This window comes from Dipodomys spectabilis, unplaced genomic scaffold (genome assembly GCF_019054845.1).
Source record: "Dipodomys spectabilis isolate Male_0828 unplaced genomic scaffold, ASM1905484v1 ptg000154l, whole genome shotgun sequence".
Classification (NCBI taxonomy): Eukaryota; Metazoa; Chordata; class Mammalia; order Rodentia; family Heteromyidae; genus Dipodomys; species Dipodomys spectabilis.
The window spans coordinates 3025142-3043563 of NW_024870831.1; the positions used below are offsets into that span (position 1 = coordinate 3025142).

At 36.0% G+C, this 18422-nt stretch overlaps 1 non-coding gene across 1 annotated transcript; it reads right to left on the minus strand.

Annotated features, from left to right (window-relative positions):
* Window positions 1-17872: 17872 nt before the first annotated feature.
* LOC122118498 lies at window positions 17873-17979 on the minus strand. Its single transcript, XR_006149385.1, has one exon. It is a non-coding gene; the product is annotated as a U6 spliceosomal RNA (small nuclear RNA).
* Between the last annotated feature and the right edge of the window lie 443 nt (window positions 17980-18422).

Consider the following 18422-nt stretch of genomic DNA (forward strand, 5'->3'; position numbering starts at 1 on the left):
GTTTAAAAGAAAAGGAAGCTTCAAGAGGTGACCTTCAAAAATGACTATTTCATCTAACTCTTAATGATGAATTTTTCATAATTTTATGACATTTCCATTCAAGTTTTTGTCATCTATAATGAGGTTCTTTCTTTCTAGTTGAGGGAAAAATGAATACGATCATTTATTTCTTAATTATTCTATAGTGTAGGTATAATATGAATCTCCTACCATTCAAAAGTAAGGTATATTCAAGTCTATAGGAATAATTGCATCAGTCATGGAATATCTTGCTTTATCTCATATGGAGATTGATTCAATTTCTAAAAATAACTTGACATAAAATACATGAAATTCAGTGTTTATCTGAAATGTCTTGGTAATCAAACCTCAGAAATACATGACCAGTTACTAAGATTATTTTGGGGGTGGGGTCCGGTTGTGTGACCTGAACTCTGGGCCTGGGCTCTGTCCCTCAGCTCTTCATCTCAAGGCTAGCGCTCTACCACTTGAGCCACAGCACCACTTCCGGCTTTTTTCTTTTTGCTTATGTGGTGCTGAGGAATCGAACCCAGGGCCTCATGCATGCAAAGCAAGCAATCTACCACTGAGCCACCTTCCCAGCCCACTAAGATTTTTATATATTCAAAAAATGTATGAATCTATATTTTAATGTCAAAAAATTTAGGTTTAAAATAAGAAAAAAATCATGTTATCGCAGTAGATAATATTTAATTTAATGAAAAATTGCTTCATTCACCCATACAGAGCCTACTGCTTTTTCCTGAATAGAACCCTAGTAATATTCCTGTCTTCCACCACAAAGCCAAAAAAACTTTGTCCTATTTGAACATCTAATTTCAAGGCCACTGAGAGAGCAGATATGGTGACATTCTCTTTAAAATTAGGTGTTCAAAAGAGACAAAGTTATTTAGGTTTTGAAAGAACTGAAAAGGAAGGAAAATGCATGTGATTTTTGTTAGCTCCATGATTCTTGTAAACATAAAATGCATATATCCTTGTATGTATGTATATACATGTATGTAAATATATGTACAATGGTTCATCTCTTTTCTGTGTAGCAAATGGTACAAATGTATTTATACAATCACTAATCAAAGTCATGAATATACAAAATGAGCAAAGAACTCATATTCAGGAATCTATGGATAGCCAATAACTCTGAAAATCTTTTACATCAGTTTGCATGTGGCAGTTACTGCAGTACAGGGACAGTAAGGCAAAAATGGGATAGCAGGCAGAAGAAATGAGAAATGAGAGATACAAATGGTACAATATTCTTTCTGATGGGTCAGTAGAATTTCCAGTGTGTGTGTGTGTGTGTGTGTGTGTGTGTGTATGTGTGTGTGTGTGTGTGTGTGTGTGTGTGTGTGTATTAAATTTTCTTCATTCATTTCTCTCTTGAGGGGTATCTGGGCTGATTCAGTAAGCATGGTTGTGCTGAAAATTTTACTATATCCTGGCTTGCAAACTTTCAGATAAATGCCTAGGAGTAGAGTTGATGGATAATATGGAAGTGAGTAGTCAAAAGAGAGGTAAAGGGGGAAAAGAAGGTAGAATATACGGGAGGAAAGGGGGGAAGTTCAGAGAGGAATCCAGTAAATATCCTACAAATTTAAGAAGAGTGAAGGAAGAGATTCATTGAGGAGAGATGGATGAGACTGTGGAAAGGTTGGCATTGATCAAGGTATATTGTATACATAAATTGCTTTATTTAATGATGACTCCTTTGCCCCTTAATAATTAAAAAACCATGTCCCTAAAATGTTATGCATTTGCAAGCAAAGCATGAGACTCTGCTCAGATCATCTCTAGGGTCTATAAATCTTTTTTCATTAGGATGAATTTTAGAACAACAGGAATGATGCCTATCATCTGAAGAAAATTTAATGATTTCCAGCTATTTAAAATAATCATTATTGGAGATATGGCTCAAGTGGCAGAATGCTACACAGTGAGCAAAGCTGTCAGATATTGAATTCATGTCTCCATCTCGAACAAAAGTAAAAGCATTCAGTAAAAGTCAGGCACATTCCTGGGAACCAGTAGCTCATGCTTTTAATCCTACTTTTAATCAGAAGGCAGAGATCTTGGGATCTCAGTTCAATGTCAGCTGAGATAGGAACGTCTGTGACACTCTTATCTCCAATTCACTGCCAAAGAAAGCTGCAAGTGGACTTGTGACTCAAGTGGTAGAATGCCAGCCTACAACAAAAAGCTCAGGGACAGAACCCAAGCATTGAGTTGAAGTCCTGGAATAGTGCATATACATACACAAAGGAAGTAAGTCACTCAAGTTCTCAACCTTCCATTTCCCTAATCCTAACTCCTATTCTGGTCAGAACCCTAAGAGTAACCTTGATGATAATAGTAACCCCATCTGAAATTAATGGAAATTACTCAAGTTTAGATTACTTCCTTTTAGATATGCATTGTCTTTGAAATGATTTGCAGTTTGCTCCAAATCCTACAGATTCTCTGACTTGTACACTGAAATCTATCTTGTTCCCTATTAGGAATCGTTAATCTCAAATCCTCATATCATAAAAAATACCATAGTTTTCACAGATTTTAACTTTTACTGAACTCCTGTATCTCCAAAAACAAGTTGCAGGTTTACTTAAAATCTACTCTACTTCTAAACCGTAACTACATACCTAAACCTTACTAGAAACCTAACTCTAAATTTAACCCTATTGAATTCTGAATAGTAAACTTAGGGAAACTGTTGTTTTTGTTAAATTTCGTACTTAGTTTACTTGAAAGTGTCAGCAGAAAACTCAGTTTTACCTTAAAGGTTACCGTTCCCTAACCCTAAGCCTAAACTGAATTAGAAAAGTAAACCTAAACCTAGAACTAATGGCCTTTGGTTTCTAAAAACCACACAAATGCATTAGTTTTATTGATCCAAATTCTATTCAACTCATCTTTCTTAACATAGTTTGTAGTTTCACTCATTATCTTGTCCTTATTGTAATCCTAACCTAACTGGAATATTGAGGTTAACCCTCACACTAATCATACCCTAATCTTAATATTATTAGCCGTTTCCTATTTCACATTCATTCTAATTTTAACTTGACTTCTCATTCAAAGATTTACATTCAGTTTGACCCTAAATTTTCCATTTCTCTTATGCTCACACTAACCTCAGCTGGAACTGAAACCTAACTTTCACCCTAATTATAATCCAATTCTAATGCTAAAGAAAAAGTCTAGTTTTTAATCATTCTCATGAATATTCCAGTTTTCACTCTGGAAATGAGTTTCAGTTTGCCCTAATTCCCACAAATTATCTGACTCTACCTCTGAAGTTATCTTGTTCCCTAACATGAACCATTATATTATTTGTCCTCAAATTGTCTTACCAGGAAAAATACTGTAGTTTCCATTGATCCTACCTTTTCCTGAACCACTGTATCCTAAAACAGTTTGAGATTTACTTACTATCTAATACATTACTTAAAGCTAACTCTCAACCTAAACCTGGCTGGAAAACTCTCATTAATCATTACAAGAATTGGCACTGAGGAATAAACATAATGATAAACCTCTAGTTACTATTCATTCTCACATATTTGCTTCTACTTGTTAGTGAGAACCTAATTTTATACTAAAAACTTCCTTATTCATAACAGAAATAGAATCAGAAGAAAATACTGACCCTAATCTTAATCCAAATTATATGACAATACTAACACAAACACAAATACACTAGTTTTCACTCATCCTAACTTGTTTCAAATAAGCCTTCCAAACAGGTTTCAATTTTTTCCAATATCTTAGTAATTTTCTAACCCTAAACTTAATCTTTCTTAACTGGAACATTGAGTATAACCATCAGCCTAATTGTAAGAAGATTCTAATATTAATAGCAAATCTCTAGTTCACATTCATTCTAATACTTACTAGACTTACATTAAAATTTAACTTCAATTCGACCCTTATTCTCGAAATAAATTGCAGGTTTTCTGTAAACTCTACAGATTTTCTCACTCTTAACACTGAATGTATCTTGTTCTATAACAGGAACCATTATACCCATTGATCTCAAATCCTGATATCATGAAATACATTGTACTTCCATTATCCCAACTTTTCCTGAATTCCTAGAACCTAAAAAAAGTTCAGCTTTACTTAACATTTGACACATTTCTGTTTTTTTTCTTTTTGTCGGTCGTGGGACTTGAACTCTGGGCCTGGGTACAATCATCGAGTTCTATAGCTCAAGTTGTGCACTTAACCACTTGAGCAACAGCACCTTTATTGGGGCTACCTTTCAACTGTGATCCTCAGAAATCAGCTTCCTGAGTAGCTAGGATAATAGGTGCCAGCCACCAGTTTAACCCATTTCTTTACTCTATCCTCAACCCCGGATAACCAAAAACCTAATCCTAATCACAGTTTGATTTAACACTAAATGGTTAATGTAAAGAAAAATGTCTAGATTCTATTCAATCGCACATTTTTTGGCTTCTACTTCTTAGTGGAAAACTAAAATTTACCTTAAAACTTATCCTTCCCTAACCCTAACCAGAACAAAACTGTATCTCACACTTTAAACCAAATTATATCTGAATGTTTAAAGTAACACAGATTGGTTTTCATTCATTCTTGCCATTCATTTTTCTTAAAATGTGTGGCAGTTTTACACAATATCTTACATCTTTTTCTCATCCTAACCCCAGCTCTAACTGGAACACCTTGCCTAATCCTAAGCCTACATATAACCGAACCATCATGTTAAGATAAACTTCTTTTTGTCACATTTATCATAACTCTTGCTCAGCGTGTAGGCCTAAATTTTACTTGCATTTTGAACCTAATTTCCTGTTAAGTTTTATTTTCATTATTTAACAAAAAAATATTTTGTTGTAAAGATGCTTTAAAGAGGGACTAGTTACATGTATAAGTTAAGGAGTACATTTCTTGCTGAGTATTGTTACCCCCTTCTTTCTTGTTCACCCACTATCCCATCTCTCCACTCTTCCCTTACTCCTCCCTTCCCATGGTGTAAACTTCATTTTCCACATAGTGTCTTGTGAGTATCTTTGTTGCAATGGGTCATCCTGTGTTGACCCTAAATTTTCTATTTCTCTAATCCCAATTCTAATTCTGTCTGGAATCCTAACCCTAACCATAATAATAATGATAACTCAATTCAGAAGTTACCAAAACTACTCAATTTTTTGTTCATCCTGTTAATCTACTGTACATCTTGATTTAAGTTGCAGTTTAGCTTAAATCTTCCAAATTAGTTTATATGCACATTTATAAAGATGTAATTTTATGTGAAAAACAGAAGATATTTGGAGGAAAGAGTAATGAGAAGGAAATGGAGTATAATCACATACGTTAAATATATTATGGAATTATCACTTCTGACAAGTAGTAACCATTAACAAAATAAACTAAAAATAAATAAACGACACACTGCTTTCTAATGTTCTTTACGAGAGAAATGATATGTCTTATGAAAGAAATACTTTTGTTAGATAAACATTGTTTGTGTATAATTTATATTGTTATTGGCCAATTATTTAACTTAATGAATACAAATTTATTGAATAAGATTACATGACAAAAAATATAAAACTGTTACTTAGCAATTGTTTGAGAAAAAGTTATAGTCCTGAGTTTTAGGAAACTGAATTTCTATTTCCTTACAAAGCAATGAATTAGGTTTACTAATCTAGTATTTGTCGTAAGTTTAGAAAACATAATTGGCATGAAAAACAACTAACTGTACATCTTCTTTCTTGAATGAGTGATATTTTAAACATTGTATTTTATTCAAATGCATACTGCATTTCAAAATAAATGCAATTTTATCTCCTTTCAGAACAAGTACTTACACTGAAATTAAATATACTAGCATATTCAGGTATTTAAAAGCTAAATTTTCTATGTTTTATATATAGCTCTACATATTCAGAATGACATGATATTTTTTATTCATAAACGTCTAACCTCAGATTTTTGCTTCATCAATATATTGTCTCATGAGGTTGTAGTGAAGGCTCCAGTAAGCAGCGTGGTCAAAGCTGTTTCCTGAATTCTAAATTTTAAATCTAATCATTTTTAGGCTTTGATAATATCATTTACTATCTCTTCAGAGCAATTAAGCTAAAATAAATACTACTTTTTAAACATTTCACACACATTGCAAATAATATTAACATAGGACAAAAAGAGACTAATTATTTCAGACTCATCATATTTGGTGATCTTACTGTGAAGAATGTAGAGAGTAGAAGGTCCTTAAACTCAATAAATAGTTTTGGTTAAATTAAATCATATATCTGGATTTCTAATTTAGAGGTTAATCACATGGAAACAGGAAAATAATAAAAAATTTACTTTGGGATCAACAGAAAAAAGCATGTACCACAGGTGCTTTATTAGTCTGTAGTTGAACACTGAACTTCGATCTATATCTTGGCTGTTGTTGTGAATAATGTGAATAACAATGAACTACAGATGTATTTACAAGTTACCCAGAGAGAAATAATCACATGATTGGTGTGTTAGATGATATTTCAACTTTGGATATCTTTAGAAAACTGCATACTACTTTCTACAACGAGAACACTAACCTGTATTTTGACCAAGAGTGTAGAAAATTTCCTTTTCTCCACAGTCTCGCCATCCAACATTATTACCTTTTGAGTTTTTTTAAAGGGCAGGTTTTTACTGTGTGAAGTACCCAAGACTGGCCATAGACTCAAATCCTTTTACCCCAACCTCCTAATCGCTTGGAATTACCTGGTTCCTTGGATACATTTGATGAGAGTTATGATAGTTATGAAGTAGTAAGTATCTTAGTAATTTTGAATTGCATTTCTCTAATGACTTCTCTTTACAAAGAATTAAGCCAGCATAGAAGTTGTATTAAATACAAATTTGTAAACCCACACGCGATTTTCAGGGCTTTTTGGAAAACATGTCTATTCAGAACTTTTGTCCATTTTTAATCAAGTTTCTTGTTAACCTCATCTTTAATCTCCCTATACAAAATCAATAATTAGTTCAAGGTAGTAGAAAGGAAAACATTAAGCAACTCCTAAAATTTTTCAATTTTTTATAACATGATATTGCTTAAATCATTTTCTGTTAACGCTTGAGACTATATAACTCAATTTAGTTAGACCTTTTACAAGGCTATATGTATTTTATTTATTTTACTTTGATTTTTCTTTCCAAAGTCTGTGTGACTAATTTCCCTTGGTTTCTTTCTGTCTCATGTTGTTCAGATTTGAAAGTGAAGAATAAATATAAGGATGCAAACAAAAAAAATATACAGTTCCCATCATCTGATGATGCCTCTACAAGAATGAGGAAAGTGTTCATCCTTCTAAGGACCTATGATAGCACATCAAAAAGAGAATTCATTTTTCTATGTCTTCCTTATCTTTGCGATGTAACTTGAATGATGTAAAACACAATATTCTGCTCAGATACATTTATGTTTTTTCAGTTTTGAACGTTTTCATATGGATTTCACCTCAGTCTACAACATTCCTTCATCGTTCTGTCCCTGATAATTTTACACTATCAAGACATAAGATAACCAGTTTGATATACAGCATGAGAAGTTATCTACCTGGCTTCCTTGGAAGCAGAGTATGGTCAATAGATATTACTTCTGGTTGCTCATTACATGTAATGGTTTCTGTACTACTTATCACATTCTGTTTAGTATTTTAAAAAGACATGGCTAAACTAAAAGTTCATTCATAGAAGTTTATGTTAAGTGTTTCATAAGTTTTATTTCTCTTATTTCTTAAGATAACACATTTGCTGTAATGCTAATGTTATTGCCATTTTACTGTTGGGAAAAATTGCAATTAAAGACAGTAAGTGCATGTCCCAAAGACACACACAGTGAGGAAGGAAATGAGTCAAAGTTTCCAAAAGTCTTTCAGAAATATGAAAAAGGTGGGTAAAATCTCTCCATTCTCTTACACTCTCAATTCAATATTCATATTGTCCAAGCAATACTTGCTATGCTATTATGGTGATTGTTTTCTATCACATTTTGTCTTCAACACAGACTATGTTTGTGATATTGGGTTATCATGCACAGAGCTGAGCTTATAAATTGAGGTCCAAAGAGAGCCAAATTTTTTCTGTCCCACAGTTCCAGTTTCCTTACTAAAAAGTACTAAAACGTTTAAATATCATCACTTACTGTCTTTTAAGAATCCAAAAACGAAATAAATTCACATATAATCACTCTAAAATGCTTTAAAAGTAGGAGATAATAAAACAGGCCCCCATGAAGTAAATTTTCTTCTATTTTAAAAATTATTCTGAAAGCCTTGTGCTGGCTGGTCACACCTGTAATCCTATCTACTCAGGATATCTACTCAGGAGCCTGAGATCTGTGGATAACATTCTGGAGCCAATCAGGGCCAAAAAAACAAAAACAACAACAACAAAAAAACAACTTCATGAAATTATTTTTCAAAATTTTTAATGAACTAGCAAAAAGCCAGGAATGGAGATGTAGCTCATATAGTAGCTCACCAAGCTAGATAGGAAAGGCCTCGCAAGACCTTGAAGCCCTGATTTTAACTCTGAGCACTCCAACACACATGCATTGGGTGCGTTTGCATGCTCACGCATGTTTGCTGGTGCGCTGCCGGGATCACACACCCACATACACACACACACACACACACACACACACACACACACACACACACACACACACATTCAAATTACCTTCATATCAGTGTTCTGCATTAATTTCTTTGCTAACGATAATATATGGGTAAAATAGAGGAAATGAACTCTTCCATCTCAGAACATTTTTATTTGTTTTTTGTTTTAATAACACTGTGCAGAGGGGTCACATTTACATGAGGAAGGAAATTAGTACATTTTCTAAGAAGCATTGTTACCTCCTCCTTTATATTTCCCCTACTATCCTTTCCCTCCCACCTCCACAAATACACTCCCCTCCCCATTTTCTATACCCCCGCCTAAATTGTAAAGTTCATTTTTCAACATAGTGTCTTGTGCATCTCATGGTTACAATTGGTTAAACTGCATCCCTATTTGAGCATTTTTCCCTTCCTCTCCCCAAATTTCCTACAAGATGTAGGTGCACTAACTTCAAATACATAGAAAACAGGGGTTATAGCGTGGGGGAGGAACATACAAAGAAACAAAAATAAATGATATCATACATTATAAGTAAGTTAGAAACAATAGCAAGAAACATAAAACCACTTGTGTCCCTATCTTGGGGTTCAATTCCCTTAACATCATCTTGTCTGGTATTATGCACATATCGTTTGAGCTTTTCTGCTTATCCCAGACATATATTCGTTATTGAAAGTAAGGGAAACCATGGGACTTATGTTTTTTTGGACTTGGCTTACTTCACTCAATAAATTTTTTTCCAAGTCTTTCTATTTCCTAACAAATTGGGAGATGTCATTCTTTCTGATAGAGGCATAGAATTCCATTGTGTATATATACCACATTTTCTTGATCCATTCATCTAATGGGTGCATCGGGGTTAGTACCATATCTTACCTATCGTAAATAATGTTGCAATAACCATAGTTGTGCTGGTAGTTTTAGTATGGTCTTGTTTGTGATCATTTGGGTAAATCCCCAAAAGTGGGATTGCTGTGTAATAGGGGAGCTTTTTTTAAAATTTTATTTTATTTTATTTGAGAACATACAGTACAGAGGGGTTACAACTACATGGGCAGGATAATGCATACATTTCTTATCAAGCATTGCACCCTCCTCCTTTGCTTACCCTTCACCTCCCTTCCCAGCCTCCCCCCTCCCCCCACCCAATCATACCCCCCTCTCCCCCCACACCGACATTGTAAAGCTGGTTTTGACATGACATTTTGTACTTCTCATTGTTGCAACAGGTCCATCTGAATCCTTTAACAACTTGTTTGTCCCCATCTCCTCCACATGTTATACTGACATCAAATATAGTGAAAGCGGGGGTTACACTGTGGGGGAGGGACATACAAAGCAACAAAGAAATAATCTTATAAATGCGTTAGAAACGTATGCATGAAAGAAACAAAAACATTACAATACATATTTAAGGGTTCGTTTTCCTAACATCACATTATCTGACCTTTTCTGCTTGACTCATACCTATACTAGATATTGCAAATAAGGGAAACCATGGGACCTATGTTTCTTTGGGCCTGGCTTACTTCACTTAATATAATTATTTCCAAGCCTTTCCATTTCCTAACAAATGGGGCAATGTCATTCTTTCTGATGGAGGCATAGAATTCCATTGTGTATATATACCACATTTTCTTCATCTATTCATCTACTGAGAGGCATCTGGGTTGGTTCCATATCTTAGCTATGGTAAAAATGCTGCAATAAACATAGTTGTGCTGGTAGCTTTAGTGTGGTCTTTTTTGTAAACATTAGGGTAAATGCCCAAAAGTGGGATTGCTGGGTCATAGGGGAGTTCTATGTGAAGTCTTTTGAGGAACCTCCATAATGCTTTCCAAAGTGGTTGAACAAGTTTACATTCCCACCAACAATGAAGTAAGGTTCCTTTCTGTCCACATCCCCTCCAGCATCTGTTGTTGTTAGAGTTCTTGATTTTTGCTGTTCTAACTGGAGTGAGGTGATATCTCAATGTTGTTTTGATTTGCATTTCTTTTATGGCTAGGGATGTTGAACATTTCTTCATGTGTCTATTGGCCATCCTTCTTTCTTCTTCAGAGAAGCTTCTCTTTAAGTCTTTCGCCCACTTGTTTATTGGGCAGTTGTTTCTTTGAGGATTTGTTGTTGGGGGGTTTAATTTTTTGAGTTCCAAGTATATTTTAGATATGAGACCCTTGTCCGTTGTATGGCTAGTAAAGATCTTCTCCCAATCCGTGGGCTTTCTATTGATCTTGCTAGCTATGTCATTTGCCCTGCAGAAGCTCTGCAACCTTATGCAATCCCATTTGTCCAACCTTTCTTTGATTTGTTGTGTTTCTGGGTCTCTATTCAGAAAATTTCGGCCTGAGCCAAGGAGACCTATGGTTTCTCCTATTCCATCCTGTAATGTTTTCAGAGTGTCTGCTTTGCGTTCAAGGTCTTTGATCCATTTGGAGTTGATTCTGGTGCAGGGTGATATATAAGGGTCTAGCTTTAGTTTTCTACATGTAGTTAACCAATTTTTCCAGCACCATTTACTGAAGAGGCTGTCTTTCTTCCATTATATTGTTTTAGCTCCCTTATCGAAGATTAGATGGCTATAGGTCTGTAGTTTCATTTCTGGGTTTTCAATTCTATTCCATTGGTCATGAGGTCTGTTCTCTTGCCAATACCAAGCTGTTTTGATTACTATGGCATTATAGTAGAGTTTGAAATTTGGTATTGATATTCCTCCAGCAGTCTTCTTTCCGTTGAGGAGCGTTTTTGCTATTCGGGGTCTTTTATTGTTCCATATGAATTTTTGGATTGCCTCTTCTATTTCCTTGAAGAATGAGGTTGGAATTTTGATAGGTATTGCGTTGAATTTTAGATATCCTTGGGAAGTATTGCCATTTTCACGATGTTAATCTTTCCAATCCAGGAGCATGGGAGGTTTTGCCATTTTTTAAGTTCTGTGTTGATTTCCTTTTTCAAGATTTTAAAGTTTTCATCATAGAGGTCCTTCACTTTTTAGTTAAGTTAATTCCTAGGTATTTTATTTTATGTGGGGCTATTACAAATGGAGTTGCTTTCCTAATTTCAGCCACACTTTTCTCATTGTTGGCATACAGAAAAGCCATTGATTTTTGGGGGTTAATTTTATAACCTGCTACTTTGCCAAAGTTTTGAATCAGCTTGAGTAATTTGGGAGTGGAGTCTATGGGATTCTTTAAATACAAGATCATGTCATCTGCAAAGAGGGAGAGTTTTATTTCTCCTTTCCCTATTTGGATCCCCTTTATGTCTGCATCTTGTCTTATTGCTGTAGCTAGGCATTCTAATACTAGATTGAAGAGAAGTAGAGAGAGTGGGCATCCTTGTCTTGTTCCTGTGTTAAGAGGAAATGGCTTTAGTTTTTCACCATTGAGTATAATGCTGGCTGTAGGTTTGTCATATACAGCCTTTATTGTATTGAGGAATGTTCCATTGATTGCTAATTTTTCCAAAACCTTCATCATAAAGGGGTGTTGGATCTTGTCGAATGCTTTTTCTGCGTCTACTGAGATAAACATGTGGTTCTTATTCTTGCTCCTGTTGATGTGATGAATAATATTAATTGATTTGCGTATATTGAACCAGCTTTGCATCCCTGAAATGAATCCTGTTTGATCGTGGTGTATGATTTTTTGGATGAATTGTTGAAGTCGGTTGGCCAAAATTTTGTTGAGAAGTTTTGCATCAATGTTCATCAAAGAAATGGATCTATAGTTCTCTTTCTTTGATGAGTCCCTGCCTGGTTTTGGGATGAGGGTTATGATGGCTTCATAGAATGTGTTCGGTAGTGAGCTTTCTCTTTCAATTTCATTGAAGAGTTGGAGGAGAATTGGAGTGAGCTCTGCTTTGAAGGCCTTGTAAAATTCCGCTGTAAAACCATCTGGTCCTGGACTTTTCTTAGCTGGGAGGTCTCTTATTGCTGTTTCTATTTCAATGCTTGATATGGGCCTGTTAAGATAGTTTAACTCATCTTGGTTTAGTTTTGGCATGTCAATATTTCCTAGGAAGAGGTCCATTTTTGTCAAGTTCTCAAACTTATTAGCATAAAGTTTTGAGAAGTATTCCCTTATAATGTTCTGAATCTTGGTTGTTTCCGTGGTGATGTTTCCATTCTCATCTCTGAGTTTATTAAATTGGGTGTGCTCTCTTCTTTTTCTGATAAGATTTGCTAAGGGTCTGTCAATTTTGTTAATTTTTTCGAAGAACCAACTCTTTGTTTTATTGATTCTTTCTATAGTTTTTTGTGATTCTAATTCATTTAATTCTGATTTAATTTTGATTATTTCTTTCCGTCTACTGGATTGGGGTTTATCTTGCTGCTCTTTTTCAAGGAGGTTTAGATGTGTCATTAAATTGTTAGTTTCAGGTCTCTCCAATTTGTTGATGTAGGAGCTCAGAGCTATAAGCTTGCCTCTGAGTACTGCCTTTGTTGTGTCCCAGAGGACCTGGTAATTTGTGTGTTCATTTTTGTTGAATATCATGAACATTTGAATTTCCTTTCTAATCTCTTCCATGACCCACTCATGATTCAGCCGTGTGTTGTTCATCCTCCATGTGATACCGGATTTTCTTTGGTGGTTTTTTTGTTGAGTTCTAATTTTATTCCCTTGTGGTCAGAGAGAATGCAAGGTATAACTTCAAAGCTTCTGAATTTAGACAAGTTTGCTTTGTGGCCTAAAATGTGGTCTATTTTAGAAAACGTTCCATGTGCTGCTGAGAAAAACGTGTATTCTGATGCTGCTGGGTGAAATGTTCAGTAGATGTCTGTTAAGTCTAGTTGATCTATGCAGCTCTTTAGATCTGCTGTTTCTCTGTTGAGATTTTGCCGAGTTGATCTATCTAGTGGGAAGAGTGGTGTGTTAAAATCCCCAAGAATTAATGTCTTTGGATCTATATTGGATTTGAGGGAAAGTAGTGTTTCTTGGATAAATTTGGGTGCTCCATTGTTTGGCGAATAGACATTTAGAATTGTAATATCCTCCTGAAGGAGAGATCCTTTAATTAGTATGCAGCGACCTTCTTTATCTTTTCTCACGAATTTTAATTTGAAGTCTATTTAACTGATATTAGGATTGCAACTCCCGCCTGTTTATGGGGTCCGTTTGCTTGGTAGATTTTGTTCCAGCCTTTAACATTGAAAATGTGTTTGTTTTTACGGGCAAGATGTGTCTCCTGCAGGCAGCAGATAGAAGGGTCTTGTTTGTAATCCAACTAGACAGTCTATGTCGCTGAATTGGAGAGTTCAGTCCGTTAACGCTAAGAAATAGGACTAAGAGGTATTTGGGAGTTCCTGCCATGTTATCCACCTTCTTGGGGGCTGCGAAAACTGGGTTCTTCCTATGGTTCTTGGATTCTCAGTTTGGGTGCAGTTTCTTGGCCTTAATTGCGGTCTTGTTGGTTTTCTATGTGTAGGACATCTTTAAGAATCTTTTGTAGGTCTCGTTTAGTGGAGATGTATTGTTTCAATTTTTCTTTGCTATGGAAGGTTTTTATTTGGCCTTCAGTTATGAAGGAGAGTTTAGCTGGGTACAGTATTCTTGGTTGATAGTTGTTTGTTTTTAGGGCATGGCATACATCATTCCAGGCTCTTCTTGCTTTGATTGTCTCTGCTGAGAAATCTGAGGTGATTCTAATTGGTTTCCCTTTATAGGTGATTACCCTTTTCACCTTCACAGCTTTAAGGATCTTTTCCTTGGTCTGAGTTGATCCTGTGTGGATTATAATGTGACGGTGGGATGTCCTATTCTGGTCTGGTCTATTTGGGGTTCTAAAGGCTTCTTGTATCGGAATAGGCCTATCTTTTTGCATGTTTGGGAAGTTCTCTGCTAGGATCCTGTTAAACAAATTTCCTAGACCATTAATTTCTGTCTAGGTGCTCCTCTACACCCATTATCCTTAGATTAGGCCTTCTGATGGTGTCTTCCAGGGTTTGGATAGATCTATCATATTTCTTGGACTTGTCTTGGATGGTTGTATATTCTTTCTCTTTAAAATCTAGGCTGTCTTCAATCCCTGAGATTCGATCTTCTGCATGGTCTAACCTGCTGTCAAGACTCTCTACTTTGTTTTTTATCTCTTTTCCTTCTAATTGGTCAGCTTTGATGTCTTCAAGTTCTTTGTTGAAGCTCTGTTTTAGGTCTTGTATGAATTTCTTTACTTCCTTAATTTGGTGTTCAGTGTTTGTCCTCAAATCACTTAGTTGATTGGTTATGGTTTTTTGGACTCCCATTACTTCTGTTGGGTTCCACTCAGCATTCCGTTTGTGGTCTCCCTGACTTCCTTCAGCTCTTTGTTAATGGATTCCATGAATGCCTTTAGTGATCTTTGTGTGTTCTCTATCTGGTCTCTCAATTCCTGTTTTACTCTTTGATTAGCTTCCTCCTGTTCGTGGGATTCCTGCAGTTCTCTTTGAGTGTTCTCAGCCTGCTCATGCCATTCCTCCCTTTCTCTTTGAGTATTCTCAAGTTGTTCACGCAAATCCTGTATCAGTTTTTGAGTAGCTTCCTCACGCTTATGATATTCCTGTATAAACTTCTGGGATGTCTCCTCTCTCTCCCTATCAAGCTCATACAGAGTCCTTTGTAAGCTCTCAAACTTCTCATTTATCATGTTTGCCAGTAGTGTATGTAGAGCTATTTGGTAACTCTCCTCTGGATTATTCATTATCTGTTCTGACCCCTGATTATCAAGATTTTGAATTGAGATACCCGAATTTGCCATTTTTCTTGTGTTTTTCCGGCTTACTCTGCCCATTTGAGATGAAGATAGCACCAGTTTTGTGCTAGAACACTATCTTAAGGCAACCATCAACCAAAGTTTGCATTTGTACAGTCAATAGTCTACAGATACAATCTAGTTCAACAGATACATCTATTCGACATCAAACAACTATATGTTAAAGGACTTTGAACCGCAGAGAAAAATTTGGAAAACCAGAAATTATTAGGGTTAGGGAGAGATGTGGGTAAAAAATAGGAATAGATTGGTGTGGGGAGGCACAGGGAGAGTTAACTATGTCCTAATCACAATGCAGGAAATAGGTTGGGAAGGATGCAAGTAGAGAGAGAGAGAAAAAGAGGAAAGCGAAAGGGGAATGAAAAGAGACCAAAAAAAATAGAAACGTAAAAATTAATGTTATTATAGAGTAAAAGACCATCTATTTAGAGAGGAATGTGAATATATTGAGAGAAAGGGAGGGACATAGAGGAGATGTGAAAAACTAAAAAATTGCTTTAAATATTATATAGGTATAAAGAGGTAGTACTACTATTAATGAATTTAAGTCTCAGAGGTTTTGAATTGAGTAATAAATTTGTGGATTAAGTGTGTACACAATGGGGGATAGGGTCTACTAGTTAACTACCTGTTTATCTGAGGATGTGCAGGACAAGAGTTAAGTCACATATAGAAGAACAAAAGAGAGGAAAAGGTGGGAAGGATAGGAAAGTGAGAAGAAAAGATCAGAAGTTCAGTAGAGCTAGACAAAAAACAAAAAGATAATTAAGAAAGAAAGAAAAAGAGAAAGAAGACAAGAAAAGAAAAGAAAATGCACAATCACGTATTCCTAAAATAAAAATTATAAGAGGAGAAAAACAAAGTTACTGGAAAACAATTATTTTTTCAGAAGAGGCAAAAATTAAAGATTAATGAAAGTTTTAGAAAAGGAAAAAAATTTTTTATATATATAAGGTAACAAAAAACAAAAAACAAAAAAAAGAAGAAAAGAAAAGAAGAAGAAGAAGAAGAAGAAGAAAGTTCTTTGATTTTTTTGGGGGGGAGGGGTGGGAAGAATCCTGTATCTCCCTTTTGTCTCTAACCAGCCTCTTGTTGGAGTCTGGTCAGCTTGAGGTCCTGTGGCTTGATTGGTTTCTTAAGTCAGTTTGTTGGAACAGGCAGAAAAATGCTCTCCTTTACACAAGGTTTTGTGATCCCCCTCCCAGGTTAGTTTACTGGGAGGGTGATCTGCTTTGAGAATCACAAAAGAGGGGAATGCAGTGATGTGGCTAGGTTCTGGGTAGAGTTGAGGCCTTTCAACAAACAGTAGCTTTTCCCTGGGGCTATTTTGTGAAAAAACTCACAGTGCCCAGCCTGGAGCCATTCTCAGGGTTTCTGTTTTTCAATTGATTGTGGTGGCTGCTAGAAGGAGGGACAGCCTCTGGCTCTGGTTACCCAGTGAGGAGAGCCACTCCAATGGCTGGCGCCTGAGCTGGGTGACTTTTCCCTGGATAGAACTGAGTCTCTGAGGTCACTTTGCCATTAAGTTCTTGTGACCTGTTAAATGACTCGTTTTATTCCAAGGCCTGAGCTGGAGCTGGCAGCTCCTCCGAGCTTTGTCGGTATCCAAGATGGAGATCACCGGTGCTGGGGGGGGGAGGGGTGCCCTTCCTACCTCTGCTCCCTGAGAAGGAGTGAGGAAGTCGGGCTTCTACTCACGCCGAGTCTTGGATCCTGGGTCGTCTCTGGTCTGCAAACTACAGGATGAAGATGTCTGCTCCTTGTCGGTTCTTGCTGGTGTTGAGTAGAATCTGCTCGTCTGCTGCATCTGGCTCCTTTGACCCGGACTCTCTGTGTCTCAGGTATGACCCCGCGGCGGTGGTCGCCGCAGCGACCCTGCTGCCGCAGCGGCAGCTGCTGGCAAGCCCTCAGATGTGTCTCCTTGGCTTCCCCTCTCTTGACTAACTCTCTGTCCTGTGATGGCACACTTGGTGTGATTCTCTGGCTTAGGACTGTTCACTGGAACTCTGAAACTGCTTTCTATGCGAGAGCTTGTTCAGATTCCAGCTTCTCCTCCTCCATCTTCCCGGAACTCTCCAAGGGGAGCTTTCTGTAGAGTCTTTTGAGGAACCTTCATACTGCTTTCCAATGTAATTGAACAAGTTTACACTCCCACCAAGAATGCAGTACGGTTCCCTTGGGGCCACATCCCTTCCAGCATCTGTTTTTGTAAAAATATGGAATGCATGGGAATAACTGTACATTTTAAACTGGGGTTCCAGTTTGCTGACTATTTAAAATCTTGAACTGTATTTTTACAAAGCCAATGGATTTTACTGCATTATTTGAATTCATCCACTGGTAAATGTAGTTTAAAAGAATGTACTTAATGCCTCTTCATTTATATAGTATTTTTTGATTCTGCTTAAAGTCTATTTTTATATGAAAATAAAAGTCAACTTGGCTCTGTAAAAAAAAAAATATGGAATGCTCCATGAATTTGCACGTCATCCTTGCACAGGGGCTATGCTAATCTTCTCTGTATCGTTCCAATGTTAGTGTATGTGATGCTGAATTGAGCAAAGAATATTTTTATATATAAAGTATAATTTTATTGATTTTATTAAACTAGTAAGTTTTTATTAAACTAGTAAGTTCAAAACTAGTAAGTTCAAAAGTATTGTTGTGAAATTTTAGAACCATGTATTTCTTACATAAGCACACATTTAAGAATAAAATCAAGACTGACATGTCAGAACAAAATAATTCCAGATATTTGTTGTTCACGAAATGTGTAGGAGGAGGAATTCAATTATTCTATAAAAGGCACCTGTCATAATGAACACTCTAGCAAGTGTTAAGGTTTGTTAAAAGTTTTAATGTTTTACATATGTTTAATTTTGGGATTTTGCTTATATATGCCAAAATTAGGATTGTTTGGCAAGTATGAAACTTTTCTATAAAGTATTTAAGATTTATGGTAGCAGATATTAACTACTAAGTATTTACATTTCAGAGTTTATAGA